Raw genomic sequence first — 26,025 nt, 5'->3', positions numbered from 1 at the left:
TAAATAGAAATAAAATCTTAAAAAAATTATGATAAATATACTGCACATAAATTTTTGTGCACTTACTTGAATATTTCCTTAAAATAAATTCCTAGAAGCATTCATCAATCAAAAGGAAATATTTTTAAAATATTGATACAAATGCATATTGGCTTCCAGGAAAGTTGTTCCAATGACCTTCTCATCAACACTGTTTATTGCTCCATATTCTTGCCAACACTGGGGATTAGTAAGTTTTAAAATCTTTGCCAATCTGATAGGAAAAAATTAAAATAAATGTTATCTCTCTTTCAACTGACAGCTCATATCTTTTGCCTTGGGATGTTCGTCTTTTTCTTAGTGATTTGTAAAAATAATTATCTACACTAAGAAAATTGTCACGTATTTTACAAACATTTCCCAATTTTTTGTTTGTTTTCGGACACAGTTTATATTTTTCATAGTTTGGGTATTTTTAACCATATTGAAGTTATTTTTTTCCCATGTAAAACAATTTCTGTGTGACCATGCATAATTTTAATAGTGATTGATAATTAATAAGCTTGTTGATTAAAAGCATTTGGGGGGCGCCTGGGTGGCTCAGTTGGTTAGGCATCTGACTTTGGCTCGGGTCATGATCTCATGGTTCATGAGTTCAAGCCCCACATCAGGCTCTGTGCTGACAGCTCAGAGCCTGGAGTCTGCTTTGGATTCTGTGACTCCTTTTCTCTCTGTTCCTCCCCCACTCGCTGTCTTTTCTCTCTCTCTCAAAAATAAATAAACATTAAGAAAAAAATATAAAAGCATTTGCAACCATCAAGATCCAGATTTTTGTGTGTAGAAACAATAGTACAAACTTCTAGATCCCTGTTGAATTCCTGGCAGGGGAAATGGAGACCCTCAGGAGAATGCAGGAGGAAGAGTAGGTGACATGAAAGTCTGTTCCTTCGTGTGGAGAGGGGTGGTTTCTGCTGGGTGGAAAATGCACACTGAATGATTTAAAGAAAAGGAGTGGAAAAAAGAGGTAACAATCGGTTTGGCTGAAAGAGGTCTGGAGAGGAAGATGTGGTGGAAAGAGGGAAAGAGATGTGGTGCCAGTGGTACGGAGAGGAAATTTGGGGAAAGAGAAAGAGGCTTAAAGATAATTTTTAGGAAGTTTGTCAGTATGAATGCCAGTTTTCATAAAACCTGTGGCAACAACAAAAAAAAACACATTGCTGATCATACTGTGAAGTTGAACTTGGACATAGTCTTGGTCCAAGGCAGGTGCTGGCAAAAGCAGTGCCAATCCAAAGCACCCACCTATATTTAGGGCCCCCATTGTGGTCACGTGATGCCCCAACATTCAAGCCATTGAAAATAATTAATCTGACCCACTCATGATGACTTACTCCCCTGCCGGCTCTCTATTCAGGAATTTGTGCCAATGAGATGCTGGGAAAGGCTTACTGGAAAAAAGCAAAGTAAATGTCTCTCCTAATGAAAGGGGACAGTCAAGCTGTTGCCTCAGGTCTTGTGGCCTGGTGGAGAACTTGCCTTAGAAAGAAGCTAAATGGATGGGTAGCAGAGAGAAAGACAGAAGATAGCTGGGTCCCTAGTGAAATTATCAAACCACTGAACACACCTCCTAAAGTCTGCCGTACTTCTATTCTCTCTGTCATATGAAATAATAAATGCCCTAACTCACTATGCCTGTGGGAGTCAAACTATCTGTTTCTTGCGGTTGAAAGCATTCTAACACACATAGAGTAAAGTTTGAACAAGTTGGAACCCTGGCAAATGTATTGAAATCCTAAACACAATAGTCTGGACTTGTTCACACCAAATGTTTAGATTGGCTCTCTTTTTCAAGAGCCATTCTGAATTTTTCCCAGAATATGCTGTGTTCTCTCCCACTTCAAGGACTTTGCATATGTTGTTCCCTTTTTCTGGAACATTTCCTCCCTCTGCTCTTTGCAACCCTGACTCTGGCTCAACTTCAGGTCTCTATTAGAAATAAAGGGCTCCAGAGAGATTTCTGTGACTTCTCAGGCCTGAGCGGTGTTCCCCCCCATGTGCCCCCACAGAGCTCTGTGCTTTCATGGGCACAGCTTCTGTCAAATTGTATTGACTTTCCTGTATCTCCCTGTGCAGGCAGGGATATATCTGCATTGGCCACCATTATCTCTGCAGTGACTGGCATATTGCCATACTATGTTCTCAACATTTGTTGAATGAATAAATAAAAGAAGCATTCATTTTTCTACTTGGGCTTTACAAAGATTTTGCCTTTCACAAGAAAGCTTCAATTTGTTGTAAACATAGCCTACTTTTTGAAGAAAAAGTCTCTTGGAACAGAAAAAAGGACATTAGATAGAAACTAAAGAAATCTGAATAAAGACTGGACTGGATTTTAATTAATAATAATAATAAAAAGGCAGGCTCTTTTTGTGCTGAATGCTTACTATGTAGAAAAGATAAAAAATTGAGATATAATTAACATACCATAAAATTCACCCCTTTAAGGTGTGTGATTCAGTGCTTTTAAGTACAGTTACAAGATTGTGCAACCATTTCCACTATTAAATTCATCAGTTGATAAACATTTGGGTTGTTTTTACTTTGGGGCTATGATGAGTGATGTTGCTATAAATGTTAGTGCATAAATTTTTGTGTATACCTATGTTTTCAATCCTCATAGCTATATACCTAGGAGTGAAATTGATGGGTCGCGTGACATTGCTCAGTGTAACTATTTGAGGAATCTCCAAACCGATTTCCAAAGTGGCTGCACCATTTTACATTCCCACCAGCAGTGTATGAGGGTTCCAATATCTCCACATCCTAGTGAAGATTCATTTGAATTAAATTTATTTTAGGCAAACAGAATGCTGACCTGGAGAAATAGGAATGATACACTTTCTACTCATGTGATTAATGTGTATGAATCAAATACTCAGTAATAACCTCACCAACCTGCCATTTGACATCTAAGAGCTCCTAAGGACAAGGCAAAAGAAAAGACCATGACTAACTTAGGAAAGAATGACTGATGTAACCAGAGTTATCTGTTTTTTTTTTTTTTTTTTTTAAAGCAAGCATATTCAGTAAAGAGCCTGAAGTAAATTTAAATTTGAAAGTTATGCAGCAGTGGCCTCTGCTTAAGCCTAAACCATCCCCTGCTGGGATTCAGATGTGTCTGGGCCTGTTCAGTGGACTGTGCTGCCAGAAGCTGATTTGTAAAAGAGGCCAATAAACTCAGGAAAGATAATTTACTTAAGGGAAGAGAGACTCAAGCAAAAAAGTTTATTAAGCCTTTAGAGGGAATCATAGCTCCAAATACACAGGATTCCCCAAACCCTAGTCTTGCCTCCAGGTTATCCAGAACTCAGTCCCAGGAGAGAAAGTTCTGTGCATAAAATCTGAAATCATCACTTCTATGCTTTGCATGTTTGTGTCCCTTCCACCCCACATTCCTCTGCTGAAATCCTTAAGCCCAGTGTGATGATATTAGGAGGTTGGGCCTATGGAAACAGCTTAGGTTGTGAGGGTAGAGCCCTCATAAATGGGATTAGTGCTATTATAGAAGAAACCCCACAGAGTTCTCTAGCCCCCTCTGCCATGTGAGGACACAGTGAGAAGACGGCAGTGTACCACCCAGAGGAGGGCCTTTACTAGAACCCAACATGATTTGATCTTGGACTTCCAGCCTCCAGAACTGTGAGATATAAATTCCTGTTGCTTATAAGCCACTCAGTCTATGGTATTTCTGTTGTAACAGTCCAAATGGACTAAGACAACTGTTTTCACTAGAAGCTCTAAGACAATGGATGAAAGGTAATACTGCCTCAGTAATCTACTCATAGAAATAATGTTACACAAAAGGGAGAGAGACTTCACGACCTCCAGCATATTCATCTCCATATTGGTACACTGAAGGCCCCGTGTTTCAGGGGTGGTGAGGGGGGAAATGGGCCTGTAGGGGGTGGTTGGCTGGTGACACCGGAGATTGCAGTGAGACAAGTTCCCACAACTGCATGAGTAATGAAGACGTAAGCAGTTGACATCAGTGAAGAAGGGCAGGGCAGAAGCAGGCAGAGGTGGTAGCCCATGAACTTTCTGGTGAGCCCAGGTGATATGCTTTCTAGTGATTTCCAGAAGGGGTACTGATGGGGACTAGAGGTGAGGAAAGACCAGGATACATGTGGATCACCAGTATCTGTATGTTAAGACAGTGTATAGCATTTTGGCTGGTCTGGCTTAGGACAATAGAGTCTAACCATTAATGAAATAAAATTTAAAAAATAACTAGGTAGCTGAGGAATGAGCCAAATGGTTTTGAAACAAATGACTAAAAACACATTGTTCTTTTGGGATGACAGGTAGTCCTATAAAATAATTTTTTTTCCACTTCAGAAGTCTTTGCTATTGTGATAACTGATGTAATAATGCTGTTTAATGGCCTTTCCTATTGTAGGTTACTATGTTGTTCTCACATTCAGGAACTTTCCATTGCTTCAGAGGTGAACTTTCCCACAGTGTTCTGTCTCATGACATTTGAGGTTATAGATGAAAAGGTAATTAGTGGTCAATGGCAGGAAAAGTAAGCAGCTAATACAATGTGTAATGATAAAACAAAACAAAACAAAACAACAAAACAAAAATGAACAACCTCAGTTGGATCCAAAGATGTTGAGTTAACATAAAGCCAACACAACAGAACCTGTGAGGATAGCCACACCTTGGGGTTCTCCCATCTCATAAGGAAGCTGAAGGATGAATCCACAAATGCTACCTATTCTTTTTTTTTAAAGATTTTTTTTTATTTGTTTAGAGAGGAGGGGAGAGTGGGTGAAGGGCAGAGAGAGAGAGGGAGAGAGAGAATCCTAAGCAGGCTCAGCACTGTCAGTGCAGAGCCCAACACGGGGCTCGATCTCATGAACTGTGAGATCATGACCTGAGCTGAAATCAAAAGTCTGATGCTGAACCGACTGAACTGACCCAATGCTCCCGTAAATGTTACCTTTTCAACCTCATGGAAATGAAACCATGCGATCAGACCTCTATTTTTCCAATAGGATGAAACACATTAAGTTCAGGCTAATGCTCTTTTTTGAAGAAATTGTAAGTTATCATTAGACTCTTTTTCCATCAAAGAATAGTTTCCAGACTTCTAAGAAAGAAATATAACAGATCTCACCTGTTCTTGGTATGTGCTGAAGCATAAAAACAGGTCAAGGAGTGGTGGGGAGGTGTTTGTAAAATACCCAAGAAGGCATGGTTGGAGAAGATGCCATCTTCCCTCTGTGTGTGGAGAAGAAAGATCAAAGCAATGGTTTTCACACTGTGGATTTGGTGGAGCACTAACTATCCTGAAATTATCCTGAGGTGACGGGAGGAGCCACATAGGTCCAATCAGACTGGCTGAGTTTTGAAATCTTTTGTATATTGGCTCTTGTTTAATATTTATATTTGAACATAGGGATTTGCTTCTCAAAGAAAGAGAGGAAGAGCACGAGAGAGTGAAAGAGAAAGAGATTGAGAGTGAGAGTGAAATACACTGGGGTTTGCTTAACTCTACTTCTGCAAATGTTATGGTTTCTCAGGAGGAGGCTTCGCCTGGCTGGATCCTGTGTGTTAATCACATTTGTAGCAGACTCTGTTGCTGTTTTCCTTACTCACACCGGGAATTCATCTATTCCTGGATCCCAACAGATGGTCTTGGCACTGCTTGTCATGGCTGCTTTGTGACTGAGCTGAGCTGCATGGTGGAAACAGCAGAGCCCTTGGCTGGGTCTGTCCCACCAACCCCTGGCTGACCTCTCATGGTGTACAACTCCACGTAGAGGGGAAGAAAACTCAGGAGCCTCACACAGGGGGCAGTTGAACTGCTGGTCCTGTCCAGAATTTGAGCAGCTCTGCTCAGGACAGCTGAGATTACATGAGAGTCAAGAGGAAGTCAGCCATTCCTTTAAGGGCCATAAACTTAACAGAAATGCCAAAAGATGACACAGCTAGAGGGAGGGCTTGAATGTTGGGTCACTTTAGCACTTAGCTCCCGACTTTTGGAAACAGCATGTGAAACAACGTGGACACTACTGAGTCCAAAACCAGCTTTGATATTTGGCTGGCGTTTTTTTTTTGTTATTGTTGTTGTTGTTGTTGTTTTGGTTTTTTGCTTTTTATTTGTTGTTTTGCATCTTTATACTCAGTCATTTTAAGACACTGTAGAGAGTCTTCTAATGTTTTCCATACATCATAATGGCATAAAACCAGGAGAGGTACAGGGACAGCTAGCAAGAATTACAAATAAAGAATAGAAGAAAGATATGGAAAAAAAGGAAATTAGGGTGACATCTGTGAGCTTAATCAGTAACTTAATCTGGCAATGTAAAATTTAACCAGTTAAGAGAAAAGAGAACCATTTATTCCCTGATGAGCTCCTGGTGAGCCCCAACCCTCACCTCAGGCGGGCTTTTGGCCTCCTTGGCCAACAGGCAGACGTGTCAGTTCCTGCTGGCCTTGATCCTGTCTGGCCTCTGGAACAACAGCCAACCATCGATCATTCAGCATTTCTCAGTCCTGAGCCTCTGAAAGCTACACGTGGCATTATTGGGAGTTCTTGGCTTGTTAGTAGGCCTGGAATTTGTCTGCTGCGCCCACATCTGGTCCCCAGATGGTAGGGCTGACCCAAAGCTTCCAGGTGTGCACTAAGCTGCAGGTCCCATGTTTGTTGCCAGTTTGGCAGCTTAGAATTTTGCCTGATTTTCACTGGGACTAGGAATCTGGTCCAGAAGCAGTCTGGAGTTGCCATACCTCTCCTGGCTCCTGCCAAGTCTGCTCAACCGTCTTTTCCCCTCTTACAGTCGTTCACCCCACATCAGGCTACACTCAAATTCTACACTTGTGATTTTGCAAAATTTCAACAGCAAAGCTGAGAAGACAGTACAACGAATGGCCACATACCCTTCACTTAGACTTACTAATTGTTAGCAGATTACCATATTTGTTTTCCCTTCTTTCTCTTTCTACACACACACACACACACACACACACACACACACACACACATAGCATAATTGTCCCACTAATGTCCTTTATGGCTATATTGTTTTCAATTCAGGATTCAATCAAGGATCATGCATTGCATTTAGTTGTCACGTCTCTTTAGCTTTCTTTTATCTAAAACAGCTCTCTTGCATTTTAAAACATCTTTCTTGACGTCAGTATTTTTGAAGAGTCCAGGATGACTGTTTTGTAGAATGTCCAGTTTGGATGTCTCGTGATCCCCTCCAGATTAGATGCAGTGGGACCACAAGGATGGCCTTTTTCCCTTCCTTGCACTGCTGCACATGCAGCATTTTGGGCAGAAATATCCTATACATATGACTGCCTCTTAGGTATGAGCTGTGCCCAATGTCCACTTATCTTCCTCTGCACATCACTGCACAGTGACCATCTTCCCCCCACCCCAAGCAGAAGGCAGAACTGTAAGGGTGGCCAAGAAATTTGGGCTGGGCAGATTTGCCTGGGCTCCCAAGGGCCTGGCAGGGAGCTGCCACCAGACACTATTCTGACAGTTCAGTCAGACTGGCTTGGTTCAGAAGGGAAACAGCTAGACTTTCCCTTTTGGATCTCACTTTTAATTGTCACAGATGAACTCCCAGATACGCTGGGGTCTTAGAACTCTGTCATAGTCTAGTGGTAGGCCAAGAGGAAACAAACAGGGAAGAATTTCTACAGAAGTCACATCTGAAAGGCTTTATAGGCCCAAAGGCTTTAGTGTATAACCTTCAGAAGGTGGATAGAACTTCTGGACTCAAGCAGAATCTGTAGGAAAAGGGACTATCATGCTGGGCTTCAGAGAGAGACCGGAAGGACCAGAAGGAATGGAGACTGGATGTCTGGTTGAGTACAAGGACTTGGCAGATATCCATGCTCTGCATTAGCAAGGAAGCCAAGTTCCTCTTTGGAAAGGAAGCACACGTACTGTAAGTTCAAAAAGTCAAAGTCAAAGTGAAAACCCAAATCCAGAACCTTCATTGATTGGAGGACACCTTGGACTAGGAGTTCCTACAGGGTAGGAAGCCTTTCCTACGGTTTTGATTGAGCACTGTGCTTGGTGGATGAGAGATACCCAACCCTTGCTGTTGAAAAAATGAATGGATGGATAAATAAGTGGATATTATTTCTAAAGAAGTAGGACCGCATATAGTATTCAAGAGTTCAATTTAATTGGGAGGATCTGAGAGTCAACATCTGAGGATATAGATGGGGAGAGATGGCAGAACATAGCATTTTGGGATACTTAAATCAAGGATAACCCGGTTGGAAAATGGGGTTGAAGCACAGTAAGTTGCTGAATGTATTATAATTTGTTCTCAATCCACCTAACTCCAGACTTTTCTTTTGTGATGAGCTCATTGGTGTCCTAGTTTTCTGCATGCAGACATCTCTTGTCCGACCCCTGCAGAGCCAGAAACGTGCCTACCCCATCAGGGACACGTTCTGCCTCCACGAAGCTGAGAAAGGGGCCACCAGGATGATTATTTTTCCTCCCCTGCCCTGCTGCATGTGGTAGAAACAGAAGGTAGGATGTGGACACACTTATAATATCCAGCTATAAAGCATCATCCGAAGCTCGCTGTCTAACATCATAAAAGCTGGGAAGAAAGTCCAGAAGTAGAGATGGAGAAATGCCATGGAAAGAAAGCCCAGGAAGCTCCTAATAAAACACAGATTAGACGTAAAGTTTTGGCACTTTATTAAGACAAGCAGGATAGCGAGCGTTCAGTGACAGAGCACTCAGCATCTGGAGTGCTAGAAGCTTCCAGCAAGATCTGCTAGACTGATAAAATGGCTCTGGAAGATCTCATAATGGTTATAAGCACTGTGAAGGGGTAAAAAAAGCCTTGTCAGGTGATTCAGAAGAAAAGTATTTTTAAGTTGAGAGGAGTGCAATTGTATTACCATCCCCACATTTAGAGATGAATAAAAAAGGCACAAAGAAAGGAAGTGGGCTGTTCCTGGGCCTCCCATAACTACAGTCCAGCTCAGCTTCCTTATATAGGTTTCTTTTTACACCCAGGCTCTCAGTTTAGGTTTCTAAAACTCATGGTTTTTATTTACAGGTCAAGCAAAACCTAATTTTTCTAAATGCTCACTGAAGACAATCCTGGTAAGACCCTAACTTGTGTTATGACCATGCCTAGTGCTCCCTCCATCCTATCTTCCTGTCTAAGTTCCTTTAAAAAGGTGGGTGATCTCTTCATTTCTATAAGCTTTCCCAACTTTCTTCTCTTTCCTCCTTCCCTCGCTCCCTCCATCTTTCCCTCCTTCCCTTCCGTCCTTTTATTTTCTTTTCCTTCCTTCTTTCCTTCCTTCCTTCCGTCCTTCCTTCCTTCCTTCCTTCCTTCCTTCCTTCCTTCCTTCCTTCCTTCCTTCTCTCTCCCTCTTTCTCTTCTTTCTTTCTTTCTTTCTTTCTTTCTTTCTTTCTTTCTTTCTTTCTTTCTTTCGCCATGCGTCAGTACAGCTGAGCCCTCCTGATCCCTGTTGGCCACACAACCCAACTCAAGTTCTGTCCTTTTACTGGGGAGCTGATGTCAGCCTGGCTGGATTATAGCCTGGCAACCGTTCTGTTGCTAATGAATTGGCAGGGAGAACAAAACACTGCAGCTCTCCTGGAACTATTTTGTCATCTATAGTTGGAGCACAGAAGACCTCTGGATTTGGAAAAGAACAAATGTCATTGAGTCTGCTCATTTGCCTTAGGATGTCAGGACCCACAGTTTACCACACCCTGAGTGTTGCTCTGATTACAGAACTCATGCAAATGACAAAAGGTTAAAGGAAAACTCCACCCTTGCAGCATTTCCCCACTCATTTCCCGCCCTCCTGGCAGTCCTGGGTCAGGAAAATTCTTATATTTATAGTCCTGTGAATGAAGGGCTAGTGGGGGGTGGGTAGGTTTGGCAGCTTCCTAAGGGCTGAATTTTGGAAAGCTGGGATTGAAAGAGCCCTTAAAAACATTAAGGTCAAAATGCTCCTCCAGAGAAACTGAAGCCAGAATGGCTGCCTGGTGATGGGTTGAATTGTGTCTCCCCAAAATTCACACTCAGAACCTCAGAATGTTACCTTATTTGGAGATAGGGTTTTTACAGAGGTATAAGTTAAAATGAGGTCACTGGGGTGGGTCTTAATCCAATATGCCTGGCATCCTGGCATATTGGATTAAGGGGAAGGAGAAATTTGGACCCAGAGACACATTCAGGGAGAAGGGCATGTGAACAGGAAGATGGCCATCTACAAGCCAAAGAGAGAGGCCGTGAACAGATCATGGCCTCAGGAGGAAACAATCCTGCTGACACTTTGATTTCAGACTTCTAGCTTCCACAACTATGAGACAATAATACATTTCTGTTGTTTAAGCTGCCCAGTTTGTGCTACTTTGTTAGAGCAGCCCCAGCAAACTATCACACCTGGAATCTTAGTTCTAGAATGGCCATGTCAGGTGGGTCTCCTGACCCTCTTGCCCAAAACACAATGCCCCCTAGACTAGAGATACACTATGAAATTACCATTTACAGAAAACAAGAGTACTCGGGCAGGAATGTTTATCTAAGAATTTGAAGAGCAATATCTCTGATCTTCCGTGCTGGGATCAATAGAGGGAGGAAGATGTTCCCTACCAACCTCCATCCTACTCAGTTTAAAAGGCTGTCCCCATGTAATTCATTTCCCCAGAGCCCATGGAGATAGGGATTCTCTTTTTATATAATTGTCTCAATCTCTTTAAAAAATTGTCCAGCCTTTCTTTTTTTGTGAGAACATCCTTAGCTTAGCCACTCTCCTCTTCTCTTATGTACAAAGTTGTGTTCCTTATTTCTTATTAATGGTACCTTTGGTCTCTATCAATTTAAAATTAAGAAGTGGCTTGAATTTCATTTTTATGCAGGTAAACCATGGCACTTTGTTACTGGGGGAATTCCTTTTAAGAATGGAGTGATACAGATAACTTCTCCCAGTAGTGTGACTGACCTCATTGGAGTTAAAGCAATATGATCAACAATAAAAATAGCCTGTACTATTAAAGCAGGTTCTTTTCCAAGTGAGAGCCCCCTAAAGGGGGCATTAGGAGATTAGGGATTGACTGAGGACACGAGAAGACTCTATTCTCCCTTATGTCTAGGTGCTGAGGGAGAGGCAGGTAGAGTAAAGCAATTATACCATTTGGGGAAAGCTTAGGAACATCACAGAGAAATCCTGGCAGACATGTGAAGAACACAAGGACAACCACTGAGCATGAGGGAGTAGCCAGTTAGCTCCAGAAAAACATTCTGTGAGAAATCTGTACCTCTGCTACCACCCCAAAATTCATTAGTTGGGCTGGCCTATGATGCCAAGAACCAGCCATTACACTGGCTTTACAATATGGCTAGTTTGTATAAACCCCTGCATCACAGAAAATGTACACCCAATTGGATTTGTGATCAGTGGTTCCCAGATTTTAGGGTTTCATGAACCATCCCCACCCCCCCACCCCCAAAAAGAGGGGCACTGGCAAATGGTTGGCAGCTTTTAATTCAGCCAAATAAAAATATTATATAAAAATAGTATCTTCTATCCACATCATTTCATCATGTTGTTCATGAATATTTTAACAATTTTTTAAATTAAAGGATAAAATCTGTTCTTAAGAACAGTGACAGTCTTTCCCTCAAATGACATTTGGCAATCATGAGTGACATATTTTTTTGGAAAAAATGATATATTTATAAACTTATTTTCAAATGGAGAAATCACAACATAGTATTTTATTTATCACTGCTGCCTCTGATACTGTTCCTGGTGCTTGAGCCTGGCATCTGTCCCTGGGCCCTGGGGAGCTCTCTGAGCAAGCCCAGCATGCTCCTGCTTTAGCTGGACGGCAGGTATGACAGGGTTCCCTGCCTTGAGATACACCTCCTCCCTTTTGTAGCTCCCTTGCTTCTGCAAAAACAGATGCCCTTCCCAGAAGGCTTTGCTTCTCTTTATAGAGTGGAGAACTAAAATTTTTTATTACTTAATAGGGGTTCCTTATAATATTTTGTTAGCTAATATTAGTCCTCAAAAGGCTGTGTCATTCCCCACTACCAAGGTGATGTGTCCTCCTTAGTTTGGGTTCTCCGAGAAGCAGAGTCTGATACAAGAATTGGAGTTTGAGTAGGTTATTTGGAAGGGGATCTTGTTAGGTTTTTTTGGTTAAATAGGTTATTTGGACTGGGGATTTGAGACAGGGAAGAAAAACAGCCTATAGAGAGGAAGCATAAATGAGCCCACTACCACTGGGGCAGCTGGGAGACTCCTAGGAGACTGCAAAGACTACCTCTTGGAGTGTTGCAGGACAATTCTCATCTGTTGCTGGGTGAGTTCTGCTCCTGAAGCCATCACCCAGCACTTGCCACCAGCCCTGTGCATAAGCCACATGAGCTCCTGTAGCCACAGTGTCTTCGGGCAGAGCCACAGAAGCCACCTGCTTTTATGATAACAAGTAGTGCTAGAGGATGTGGGTGAGCACCAAAGTCATCTGCTGTACCCCCTCCGCAACCTCTCAAGTCTTGATACGAAATCATATCACTGACTTTTCCCTTCAATATAGAAAGTAGGAAGACCTGTGACATTCCTCAGACACTAAAGGAAAAAGGAAGGGCCTTCTTTCCCAAAGAGCCACATCTTATTTTTCCTCCTCCAGTAATCTTCATCTCCCATTTATGGACAAGGCCACTGATAGACATCATGGCAATAAAATGTTTACACTTAAGACAAAAATCTCCCACTACTACCATGAGACTTTTATTAACAATGACCTAGGAGTATCTGGGTGGCTTAGCTGGTTAAGCATCCAACTTCAGCTCGGGTCATGATCTCATGGTCTGTGAGTTCGAGCCCCGCATTGGACTCTGTGCTGCCAGCTCAGAACCTGGAGCCTGCTTCAGATTCTGTGTCTCCCTCACTCTCTGCCCTTCCCCCATTCACACCCTCTCTCTCTCTCTCAAAAATAAACATTACAAATAAATAAATAAATAAATAAATAAATAAATAAATAAATAAACAAACTTAGACCAGAGATGGTAAACTGACTCCACCAGTGTGTCAACTCCCATCAATTGGTAGTGGCTGCCCAGAGCACTCTACTGAGATTTCTAAATCTTGGGGAGAAACAGTAGGTTGATTATGGATTAGGTAGGTACCAATCCATAAGGGGTATTAAAAAAAAAAAAGTCATTGGAAAACTTCAAAGCTCCAAACCTAATTAAGTGGAGAAAACTGCATTTCCAATGTCCTTTCAGAAGCATACTATATGTGTATATATGTGATTGAAAGGAATATTTTTATAAGATCCTTGGAGACCGTGCGTGAGGGACACAAAAGGCAGCTTGCTCTAGGCATGTCTTAGGTGTATCTGTTGGACGGGGCATGGGGCAATCTAGGTTCTTTTGTTGACATGGAAGGAAAAAAATTACTGTAGGCAAAATTACACTTACAGGTCTTTTAAAATGTCCTAAAGTCCATAGTATCTGGGCCCTCTGAAAGTTATAAGCCTGTATAGTTAAATCCTGGAATGCGTACGTGATCCAACTCTGATGTAACAGCACATGGCCCCTATGTAGCCTTCAGAAGTGGCCACAGGGGACAGATCTGGTAGGTTGCAAGACATTTACTTTGCTGTGGATTGTGTAGTGGTTAAATTTGGCTGCCATCCTTACTCTTCACATGCTTCAGGTGCTCTGCTCCTCTCATATTAAATATTGACAAAATGATTAAGTTAGGCCCCTACCTCACAAAATACATGAAGGCATGGATTTCAGATAGATGTCAGATAGATTAATGAGCTAAACGTAAAAGATGAAAATTATTGTTTTTTTTCTCAAGACCAAAATGATTTTTAAAACTTAAAAGTCTGATAACATCCAGTGTTGGCAAAGATGTTCAGTCATGGGTACAATTTCACAGAACTATTTCTATTAAAATTTTGACTTCATTTCTGATTATCTATCAGGTAAAAATACTCACGCATTGTACAAGGTTATTCACTGCAGCATTGTTTCTAATAGTGAAAAACTGGAACAAAATATTCTTCAAAGAAAAAATAATCCCCAAAGAAAAATGGCTAAATAAATTAAGGTGCATTCTTAGAGGTACACGGTTTTTAAAAAAAGAATGAATTTGTACATATTGACATGGAAATAACTCTAAGACATATCACACTCATTTCAATTTAATTTCTTCATCTGTAAGATGGGGAGATTGAACTAAAAAATCTCTATGATTCCTTATAATTTACTTCTAAAAAGGGAAGTATGTCATATAGCTCAAGACTTTGTGGACTTAAAAAAATAAAATTGTCCCTTTTTCGTTTTTTTTTCCTTGGAAAAATCTGAAATTCATAAAACCAATAACTCCCTCTACTTTTTCTCCTTCTCAAGGTTAAATCTACTTTATTTCTCAATTCAGAGGATCAAAACGTCTTGGATCCTAAAAGCAAATAAGGAAACTCTGAAGGTAGATATCAAAAGTCTTATTAAGAAAAAAAAAAACAAACCTGAATGCATGGGTTTCAAAGAAAATATACTGCAGAGCCGGCAATTAAATGAATCATTCTCTAAACTCTCTGTACAATACTGGTAAAATCTATCAGCAGTGATCTGCTCAGCCAGAAAAGGGCTGTGTTTGTATCCGGGAAGAGAGGCTTAAGAAGAGGCTCCTCATGAATGACTAGGATGTCCTGGTTCCAATTAGAGGGGATTCCAAATATACATCAGTCAAAGAGCAATCTCCTAGGAACTGATAAATTTGGTAAAATGAAAGGATTTCCATTTTAAACAAACAGGAAAGATAACTTAAGGAAGCAGAAGTTTCGTTTCCATTTTGACTTTATTTCCATAACCACTTGAGAACCCAGAGTTCCTTTGTTGCACAAGTAAAAAATTTGCTTAAGCTTTCTGGGCCCTAGTCTTCCCCACATGGAAAACAGGTATGGAACTTTTGACTCATCTTTCAGGGTTACTTTTGAAGAAAGGTGAATGCTAGAAAAGCCTTTTGGAAACAGAAGAGAACACATCAATCTCTGAGGGAAAACCAGGACATAGAGCATAACAATAAATTATCCACTGGCTAAGAAAGTCCTGGATCCAATATAGACAATCATTTTGGTTCTTATTTACAGTCCCAAAGGCCTCTGAAGCTCATTAGGGTCTGGAATTACTTCATACACTGGGCTGGAAATTTCAAAGGAAAATTTCAAAAAATTTTAAAGGAAACTTCCAAATACACTAGCTGCTTTGCTCTTCATGAAATGTTAACTGGACCATTTACTCTTTAAAATCAGGCTGAATTTTGCACTGGCAGAGTCAAATTCTGCCTCTATCTCTGAGCAACTCTTGCTGTTGTCAATGCAGCTCTGTGTGTGGACAGGAGAAGAGAATATGTATGGCCCATTGTCCTACCAGATGCAAATTATGGTCCCGATTCAACAAAAAAACATCTGTACTCTACGCAGGGAAAATAAGTAGAATCTCTGAAGCCAGCCTGATCTTTTGTGGCATGGCATCCTGGCTCTTGCAGACATTTACGTTGTGGCTTATGATTAGCAAGCCAAAAAAAAAAAAAAAGAGAGAGAGTAAGGGAGAGAGTGCAAAAATGCATATGCACGCAAGAAAAGGATTCTGAAACTGACTTGATTTATAATTATTCTCAGTTTTGAGGCCCATGCTAAGGATAAAATATCTATTAAATTTTACTCAGAATAAACTGATAGTTTTTTGTTAAAAATTTTTTTTTAATGTTTATATATTCACTTTTGAGAGTGAGAGACAGAGAGAGACAGAGAGCACAAGCTGGGGAAGGGTAGAGAGAGAGAGGGAGACACAGAATCCACAGCAGGCTCCAGGCTCTGAGCTGTCAGCACAGAGCCCAACGTGGGGCTCAAACCCACAAACCACGAGATCCTGACCTGAGCCAAAGTTGGACACTTAACATTCTGAGCCACCCAGGTGCCCTATAAACTAAACTGATAGTTTTTTGAAAGAGAAAAGATTTTAAGTCAGAAATTTTTATTTGTATTACATGGCTGTACATGACAAAGTTGGTGCTTCATTCTATTTTTCTCTCTGGACCTTTGGGTAACCAAAACCCAATAAAAAGCAGTATCCATAATACAAGTGATTTTATTATCTGTAGTTACTGATGATTGTTTCACAGATGGTATGGATGACTGAAATAAAGTGTTGCTGGATTCCATGTAGGTTACACCCTTCAAATAATAAAATATATTTGATCTGTACCTATTTGTATAGAATATCTTAATATTAATCTATTAAAGCAGTGCCTGGCTGGCTCAGTCAGTGGAGCATGCAACCCTTGATCGTGGGGATGTGAGTTCAAGCCCCATGTTGAGTGTAGAGATTACTTAAAAATAAAATCTTTAAGGGGCGGCTGGGTTGCTCAGCCTGTTAAGCATCTGACTCTTGATTTCGGTTCAGGTCATGGTCTCATGTTCATGAGTTCCAGCCCCACATCAGGCTCCATGCTGTCAGTGTGGAGCCAGCTTGAGATTCTCTCTCTCCCTGTCTCTGCCCTGTCCTGCTCGCATGTGCTTTCTCTTTCTCCCTCTCAAAATAAATAAACTTAAAAAAAAAAATCTTTAAAAAATATATATTAATCTAGGGGTCTGTGGATGGTTCAGTTGGTTAAGCGTCCTACTCTTGATATCAGCTCAGGTCGTGATCTTGCAGTTGTGATCTCATGGTCATGAGATAGAGCTCTGCATTGGGCTCTGTGCTGAGCATGGAGCCTGCTTGCAATTTTCTCTCTCCCCACCCTCTCTCTGTCGCTCCCCTGCTCCCTCTTTCTCTCTCAAAATAAATAAATAAACATTAAAAAAATTAATCTATTCAAGTTTTCAGTTTTTTGTGCTCCTACCTGCCTCCCATTCGCTGGGAGAGAGCTATAACAATAAGCAATTTCCACACAGTTGAGGAGTACTAAAGAAGGTGGTTTGGCTGTTCTGGGTGCCTTACTGAGCCGAGTAAACTAGGTCAGGGTTGAGAACCACTGGAACCCCTCCAAACCTTAACATTTTTTTGAGAGAATCTCCTTGAGTTAACTTGATAAACTGAAATGATTTCTGCAGCAGGCTAAATCTGATTAACCATAGAACATTACTCATACTCCAGCTATCAGGCAAAAAGTCATGAGAAACAAAGGAACCAAGAGAGCTATATTAAAAAGGACCTAGAAAAACAACAATATACCTTTACCAAGACTTCAAATCAGGATTCAGAGTAGGAGGATATCTGAGATGATTTAGACTTGGCTTTTACATAATAAACAATTTAAGGAAACCTCAAAATGACCAGTAAATGTGCAGAAAACAATCTCACTTGTCATCAGAGAGGCTCTGAGCATCCCATGAGAGATTTGTTGCCTAAACTTGACCCCACGAGTTTGCCTTTTGGGCTCATTTGAGGCCTGGGAGGTGCTGAGCCCAATGGACAGGAGTTAGAATTGCTTTGTTCCTGCTGTGCCTTGAACAATGGCCTGACCAGAAATCCATTCATGTACCTCATTCTAGGTCCCAGGGCTGCCTGGTCTGTGTAAGCTGTTCCAGTTGGGCCTCATCCCTCAGGGTTTCAGAGATGCTATCTGCTGGTTCTGCCATTATATGACATCTTGTTTCCCTAACACCCAAGTTCAGTAGCACCTTGGATATTCATAGCTTTAGGGAATTCCTGGAAAACTGGCAGAAAAAGGAGGGGAAATGATGTGCTACCTGCTGCTGTGGTTTGTAGGTTGGTGAGTGTGATGGTTAACTGTGTATCAGCTTGGTCAGGCCATGGTATTCAGATATTTGATCAAACATACCTGGACACTGCAGTGAAGGTATTTTAATTTATTTATTTAAATTAATTTATTTTTAAAAGTGTATTTGTTTTGACAGAGAGAGACAGAGAGAGAGGATGAGCAGAGGAGGGTCAGAGAGCAAGGGAGAGAGAGAATCCAAAGCAGGCTCCATGAAGCAAGTGCCCATCTCAGGACTTGATCTCATCAACCATGAGATTATGACCTGAGCAGAAATCAAGAATCGGCAGAGTCACCCAGGCACCTTGATAGATATTTACTAAGTAGGCTCCATGTCAAGTAAAGAGCCCAACATGGGGCTTAAACTCATGACCCTGAGATTAAGACCTGAGCTGAGATCAAGAGTCAGATGTTTAGTCAACTGAGCCACCTAGCCTCCCCATGAAAGATATTTGTTTAAGAAACAGCTTTTATTGCTGTTTTCAGAAAACATGATATATTTTACTTTACCACTTTAGAAAATACAGATAAAGAAAAGACAATTAAAAAAAACCACCAAGTAGTCCTAACATCTAGAGATAACTAATGTTCATATTTTTTAAACTTCCAGCCCTTTATAGATATACAAATGCATATATATTTATATATGTATAAATTTTTTAAATTCTATACACAGTGAATTATAATCACTATTAATATTTATAAATGTCTTTTGACATTACATTTATATATCTGCATCATCACTTAAATAGCTACATAATATTCTGTTAGATGGCTATTCCATAATTCATCTCCTACTGTTGGACAACAGGTTGTTTTTAATTTTTCCACTACAAAGAATAAAGAGATGAACATCTCTGTGTATGTATGTCAACACTTGTCCAATTATTTCATTAGGATATACCTGTGGAAGTGAGTTAAAGGCTCACTTTGAAGCTTTGGTGCCTATTGCCAAATAACTTACAGGAAGTCTGTGTCCACTTATAAACCTACCATGTGTGTTTCACTGTCCATTTTCCACACTGTTGTCAGGATATTACTATTATTTTAGTATTTGCCAAGTAGAAAGCATTTAAAATTACTTTAAAAAATATTTATTTTTGGGGAGAGAGAGTGAGAGCGCGTGTGGGAGCATGAGTGGGGAAGGGGCAGAGAGTGAGGGAGACACAGAATCTGAAGCAGGCTCCAGACTCTGAGCTATCAGCACAGAGCCCAACGCGGGGCTCAAACCCCCAACCTGGAGATCATGACCTGAGCTGAAGTCTGATGCTTAACTGAATGAGCCACCCAGATGTCCCTACATTTCTCTTATCTTCTTTCTTTCTTTCTTTCTTTCTTTCTTTCTTTCTTTCTTTCTTTCTTTCTTTCTTTCTTTCTTTCTTTCTTTCTTTCCTTCTTTTTTTCTTTCTTCCTTTTTCTTTTCTTTGAACTTTTTTTCTTTAACAGCTTTGAGGGATAATATATACCATAAAATTCAACCAATGTAGGAGTATAATCCAATGATTTTAGAAATTATTGGGTAGCCATTACCACAATCTGCTTTTAGAACATTTCTAGGGGCGCATGGGTGGCTCAGTTGGTTTAGCGTCCAACTTCGGCTCAGGTCATGATCTCACAGTTTGTGGGTTCAAGGCCCGCATCGGGCTCTGTGGTGACAGCTCAGAGCCTGAAGCCTGCTTCAGATTTTGTCTTTCTCTCTCTCTGCCCCTCCCCTGCTCACACTTTGTCAATCTCTCTCTCAAAAAATAAATAAACATTAAAAAAAAATTTTTTTTAAAGAACATTTCTTTTTTTTTTTGAGACCAATTAAAAAATTTATTCTGTTTCAGCTTTGAGATATAATTGACAAATTAAAATTGAACATATTTAGGGTTTAAAATGTGTTGATTTGACAGTCAGCATTGTGAAATTACCATAATCAAAGCTAATTCACATATACATAACTTCACACAGTTACTTTTTTTTTTTTTTTAATTTACTTGTTTTTTATTAGAAATAGCCCTTCAAGGCACCTGGATGGCTCAGTTGGTTAAGCGTCCGACTTCAGCTCAGGTCCTGATGTCACAGTTCGAGTTCGAGCCCCGCTTCAGGCTCTGTGCTGACAGCTCAGAGCCTGGAGCCTGCCTCAGTTTCTGTGTCTCCCTCTCTCTCTGCCCCTCCCCTGCTTGTGTTCTGTCTGTCTGTCTGTCTCTCTCTCTCAAAAATAAATAAACATTAAAAAAATTAAAAAAAAAGAAATAGCCCTTCAATTATATTTTTGGAGAAAGTATTAATGCAGTCTAACACTATTACTTGACTCTTAATTTGATGTCCCTTTTTTCTTTTTTCTTTTTCTTTTCTTTTTTTAATTTTTTAATTATTTTTTTAATTATGAAATTGTCAAATTGGTTTCCATACAACACCCAGTGCTCATTCCAACAGGTGCCCTCCTCAATACCCATCACCCACCCTCCCCTCCCTTCCACCCCCCCACCAACCCTCAGTTTGTTCTCAGTTTTCAAGAGGCTAAAAGAACATTTTTATCATCCTAGAAAGTTCCGCCATACCTGTTTCTTTAAAAAAAATTTTTTTTTTCAACGTTTATTTATTTTTGGGACAGAGAGAGACAGAGCATGAACGGGGGAGGGGCAGAGAGAGAGGGAGACACAGAATCGGAAACAGGCTCCAGGCTCTGAGCCATCAGCCCAGAGCCTGACGCGGGGCTCGAAGTCACGGACCGCGAGATCGTGACCTGGCTGAAGTGGACGCTTAACCGACTGCGCCACCCAGGCGCCCCTAAAAAAAAATTTTTTTTTAATGTTCATTTATTTTTGAAGGAGAGAGAGAGAGAGAGAGAGAGAGAGAGCGTGAGTGGGGGAGGGGCAGAGAGAGGGGGGGACACAGAATCCAAAGCAGGCTCCAGGCTCTAAGCGGAGCTAGAACTTATGAGCCTTGAGGTTACCACCTGAGCTGAGGTTTGATGCTTAACTGACTGAGCTCCCCAAGCACCCCCCCCCCCCCCCCCCCCCCGCCAACCCCATACTGTTTAAGGTTAATCCCGCCTCCACTCCCATTTCCAAGCAACCATTGTTTTGCTTTCTGTTCCTATAAAATGCCCTTTCTAGACATTTCACATACATGAAACCATACAATATTTTGTGTTTGGCAGCTGGCTTCTTTCATTTACACTGTTTTTGAGATTATCCATTAGCATGGATCACTAGTTTGACCCTGAACTTTTTTTCTCTTCATGTTTATTTGCAGTTTTTCTTCTGAGAACTGTCTGCTCCAAAGGCCCTTGTCCATTTTTCTATTGGAGCACTGAATGATTTTACAGAAGAACATAATCACTGTCATATTAAATACAGAATTCTGGCAGCACTGGGAAGACTGACTCTGCATTTCCAAATCTAGGACAATCAGTAAAAGTTTAGTGCATTGGATTAGGCATCATCTACATACAATAAAAAACTATGATATGGCACCAAGGAGTAATTTATTTGAATTGTTTTAGTTTCCTGTACATAAGGAGTGTCATAAACTTCTAATTTATTTTCTAAAAAATGTTCAAGTTAATCTTTAAAAACTGATTTTACCTTAGTAGAAATATATCCTTTTTGGAACATGGTAGAGTAAATAAATAAATGTTGCTCTTGGTAGCATGTTTTCTTCATCGAGAGCCCTTAAAAAGTTCCTCTTCCTGGGCACCTGGGTGGCTCAGTTGGTTAAGTGTCTGACTTTTCATTTCACCTTAGGTCATCATCTCGTGTTTCGTGGGTTCAAGCCCCACATTGGGCTCTGCACTGTCAGAATGCTTGGGATTCTTTCTCCCTCTCTTTCTGCCCCTCCCCTGCTCTCTCTCTCTCAAAAACTAAATCAACTAAAAAAAAAAAAAAAGTTCCTCATCCCTAAGATTCATTAAATAGCTATTGGACAATTGAACAGCATTCTTTGAACTCTTTATCTCTGCAAAAATTAAAAGCAACAACAATAACAACAAAAAATACCACTGCAAGACCCACCACCAAGTAAAAACTCTAAAACATAAAAACGTCCTATTTTGAACCCAAGTTGACCATTAATGAATTTGTACCCCATGCTATTTTGCTAAATCCTGTTTGACTCAGAAATAAAAGCTCAGACTTGGTAAAAGTTAGAGTTCTTAAATGTAACAGAAACTCAGTTTCCCATATTGGAGTACATAAAACTTTTCTTCATTACACCTCCTTCAGCCTCCTAAATGCCCCACTCTTGGAGCAGTTGTGGATGATTTAACTAAAAGCTAAAGAAGCTAAAGTTACAGCTCACTTGCCCGGCTGCCTTCCTAATTTTGCATGTATCTCCTTAAAAATTTTCTGGACCCACAAAACCTGGGTCTGCCCCTATAATAAAAGATCTCACTCACCTGTTCCAAAAGTTGTTTGTGGCTTGCTCGTAACTTCATGGGTTGAATGTAGCTTGATTTCTGCAAGCCTTCTTTTGCATGATTTTTCCTAGACATCCTTTTAGAAAACATGTTATGCAGGGTGGCTGGGTGGCTCAGTAGTTTAGGCGACTCTTGATTTAGGCTCAGGTCATGATTTTGCGTTTCTTGGGTTCAAGTCCCGCATTGGGCTCTGCACTGGCAGTGTGGAGCCTGCTTGGGGTTCTGTTTCCCTCTCTCTCTCCCTCTCTCCCATCTTGCTCTCTATCTCTCTCAAAATAAATAAAAACAAACTTTTTTTTAAAAAAAGAAAGAAAATAGGTTATGCAAATAATAAAATGACAATAGAAATGATTTACCTGAAATGCTGTCACCTCAACAGGTCACCCATGTTCATTCTCCTCTGGACCCTTCCAGTTTTTGTCCACATGTTTACATAATTTTATGTGATTATAATTATCCTAGGATCTTAAAAAGTGTTATCTTGATAAACATGCAACATAAAGTTGCATTTATCGCACCTATCCTATACTCATCTCTTGAAAACGTGGATGATGTGGCTACATCACAGCATTCAGTGCAGACCGGGCAGCAGGAAAGGGTCAATGCCTGGCATTTTGGAGGGAAAATGACCAGATGCCTCATACACAGGAGGGTGGGCAACATGCTAAACTTCCAGGGCCACATCCAGTTTGTTCACTACTGTATGCTTTATGCTTAGCACAGGGTCTGGCATTCAGTCAAGTACTTAAACATTGACTGAGGGACTAATCCCGAATCTGACTGAACCAATTCAGATTTTTTTTTTTGAGGAGGGATGATGATAGAACAAAATTTTAGAAAATAGCAATTAACTTATTGTTGTCCATTAATGTTGAATCTGTCTCATTAATTAATTGAAGTGTATAGTAAGTGTCTGCTACGACCAAACATAATTGGATCAGTTGGGATCAAGAGAGGGCCAAAGGAGGAAATATGTGGAGATTTTGATATTCTTTTCAGTCCCAATCCCAATCGTAATCCTTACCTTGTGGCCTGAGATGAATAAGGAGAATGGAGAAGTTTGCAATCTTTTAAAAAGACATCCTTATTTTCTCTTGCAGAAGAGTAAGGAAACATACAAAAATGACATTGGGGGGAAAAAAAGAAATTTTACTTAGGAAAGGCAGAAAAATAGAGCTCTTCGTTGCCCTTAAATGGCTTGGGAAGATTATGACACGGGGAGCTCTTTGCCAGAAACGGGGCTAAACTTACCTGAAGTGCCATGTTCTGTTTGTAATGTTCTGGTAGCAAGGGATCACAACACTTTATTGTTCAAAAGGGGTGATCATTTTAGGTTTTGGTTAGGTTTGTGCCCTAAGGAGGGCTCCTTGACACACGTCAAGTCACTTGAGAAATTGGGCTCTGCAAAATATGGGACTCAAGCTTCTTTCTACCCTGGGGTCCGTGCTACTAGGCAATAACATTTCCTGGGAAATTCAATTACACAAAATCCTGGAGTTGTTTTTCTTCAAAATAATTTTGACTTAATTTCTTCTTTTATATAAAAAGACAACAAATTACATTTCAGAGAATACTGTTTAGGATATGAGGTTCCCGTCAGAGCTGTTTTGCAATACGTGTTTATATAATCTGAAGTGAAGTCGGCAGTCAACTGTGAAACTGGGGCCAGCCAGGCCGCCTTGTGCGCATTTCACTTTGGATCACAGACTAATGTAACAATCTATTGTTTAAGTGTCAACTAGATTTGGATTTTGTTTTTGACATTCAAATTGGGATAAGAAAACAAACTGCCACCACCAGATTCTAAAAAGCAGTGCTTTCTAAAGGAAACATACAGCATCAATATTTTCTGCTTTTATCCAAAAACTCAGACATTTGACATTTTGAATCCTAATAGTTGGAGAGAAAATTTTATGGAATCTCTCTGTTCGTATTGCCTAATATGTTACTACTTATTTCTCCTATTAAACAATTGTGCTTTGCTGTCCCAAGATTCAAAGTAGTGAAAAATGTAGTGTTAAAAACGCAAAGAGAACAGTCAGGTGGCTTGGTCGGTTAAGTGTATGACTTCAGCTCAGGTCATGATCTCATGGTTCAGGAGTTTGAGCCCCCATTGGGCTCTCTGCTGTCACACAGGGCCTGCTTCGGATCTTCTGTCACCCTCTCTTTCTGCCCCTCCCCTGCTCATGTTCTCTCTCTCTCTCTCAAAAATAAATAAAACATTTAAAGAAGAATGCAAAGAGAACAATAATTAGTATACAGAAGCAGTTAAACACTTTTCATAAAACTTCTTAGAATATATTTAACTTTTATAACAATATAATACTTATAATAATACTATATCATTGCCAAAATAAAAGCGATTATATTTTACATGATCCCATGATGTATCAAAATACATCAAATATATAACATTTTGGACAGATATTAGGAGGAACCTGAAAACGGATTCTTGCTGCTTTACCCCACATTTTCTTTACCAGTCCTCTCTGAGGATCCCAGCTGGAAAGGGTTTTGTTTTTTCTAATGGTCCCTTGCCTTATAGTTAACTACTCACATAGTTCCTTACCAGATTAAAGTTCTTTTAGAATATGAATGAAATCTTATTCATCTTTGACTCCTCCAAAGCACTGAATGTGGTAGTTTACTCAATTATTTATGGAAACAAATAAGTAAAAATATAGATTGCAAAACATAATATAAGTAAAGTGACTGATTTCCTTTAACACAGTCCCTTTTTGTGGGTAAATTTATTCTTTACTGTAATACATTTTTTTTGGGTGTGATGACAAAACTGATTTTGGATTACCCACAGATATCAAATGTCAAAGGACATTTCTTTGTTCTTTCTGGCCTAGTATGAGCATACCATGTTTTCATCCAGAACTGTTCTAGGGATGACTTCTCTACACAAGCCTTTTTAAGTTTTATAATGTGCTCGGTTGTGTGCTAAATAAGCTAAATTCCAAGAAACTGAGGTTAACCACATCAGAGTAAAAAGTAACATAAGTTTAATTAGGAAACTTACAAAGATGACAGTAGAGAAAGTATAAAATTAATTGTAATGTGATCTGAATGAATTCATATCTCATTGTTCTAATGTGTGAGCCAGGACATACACACTCACACAAAGAACATTCTAGCCAAGCTAAATAACAAGCCAAAGGTGTCAGTTTCATGAAAAGAAATTTAAGAAGGCAAAGTTATCCAGCATAAGCTTCCTGTAGGATTTTAGAAGTTCTAAATTATCAAGTCTTTTAAAGAAAACAAAAAGCAAATATCCACACTGCTTTTTAATTGAGTAAATATTGCATTCATTGTCATATTCACTTTGATCATTACATGGACAAAAATATACCAAGTCATTTTTCCATGTATTAAAATATTCAAGTATATTACTGAAAAGAGACAAAAGAAAATTCTGTCTCTGAAGTTTTCAAAGACAAGGGTGGTGACTAGGGATAAGAAGGGATTAAACGTGGGTCTCAAGTTGCTGTGTAGCTTTTGATTCCTATGTCTCTAACTGAAGAAGACTTCACACTGAAGTGAAGAAGATTTCTGTGAAGAAATCACAAAGAGGCAGGAGATCCCAAGCATAGAGACACCTCCTCAATGTGAATATTCCACTCTAAGAGGTTAACATAGAGATACAGAAACTTAACGCAGAATCTAATTAACCTGTCTTCAACCAGCAGTTTCTGCTAGCAAAAACTTTTCAGACTGCCTCCATCAACAAAAGTAATGTTAAGTTCAAAAGGCAATTACTGCATATTAATGTCTGTGGAGATGAAATCACATGTCTGATATTGGCTTTAAAATATTAC

The 26,025-nt window shown here is 40.0% G+C and overlaps 1 long non-coding RNA gene across 1 annotated transcript; it reads right to left on the bottom strand.

The window, feature by feature from the left end:
• Positions 1 to 568: 568 nt before the first annotated feature.
• Positions 569 to 26,025, bottom strand: LOC147584383 (uncharacterized). The gene is made up of 3 exons (XR_015249138.1): positions 22,181 to 26,025; positions 6,423 to 6,497; positions 569 to 5,262 (listed from the first exon to the last, which is right to left on the bottom strand). It is a non-coding gene; the product is annotated as an uncharacterized LOC147584383 (long non-coding RNA).

This window comes from Puma concolor, chromosome A1 (genome assembly GCF_028749965.1).
Source record: "Puma concolor isolate L17-30 chromosome A1, mPumCon1.1.hap2, whole genome shotgun sequence".
Taxonomy (NCBI): Eukaryota; Metazoa; Chordata; class Mammalia; order Carnivora; family Felidae; genus Puma; species Puma concolor.
This window is presented reverse-complemented; position numbering and strand designations above follow the sequence as displayed.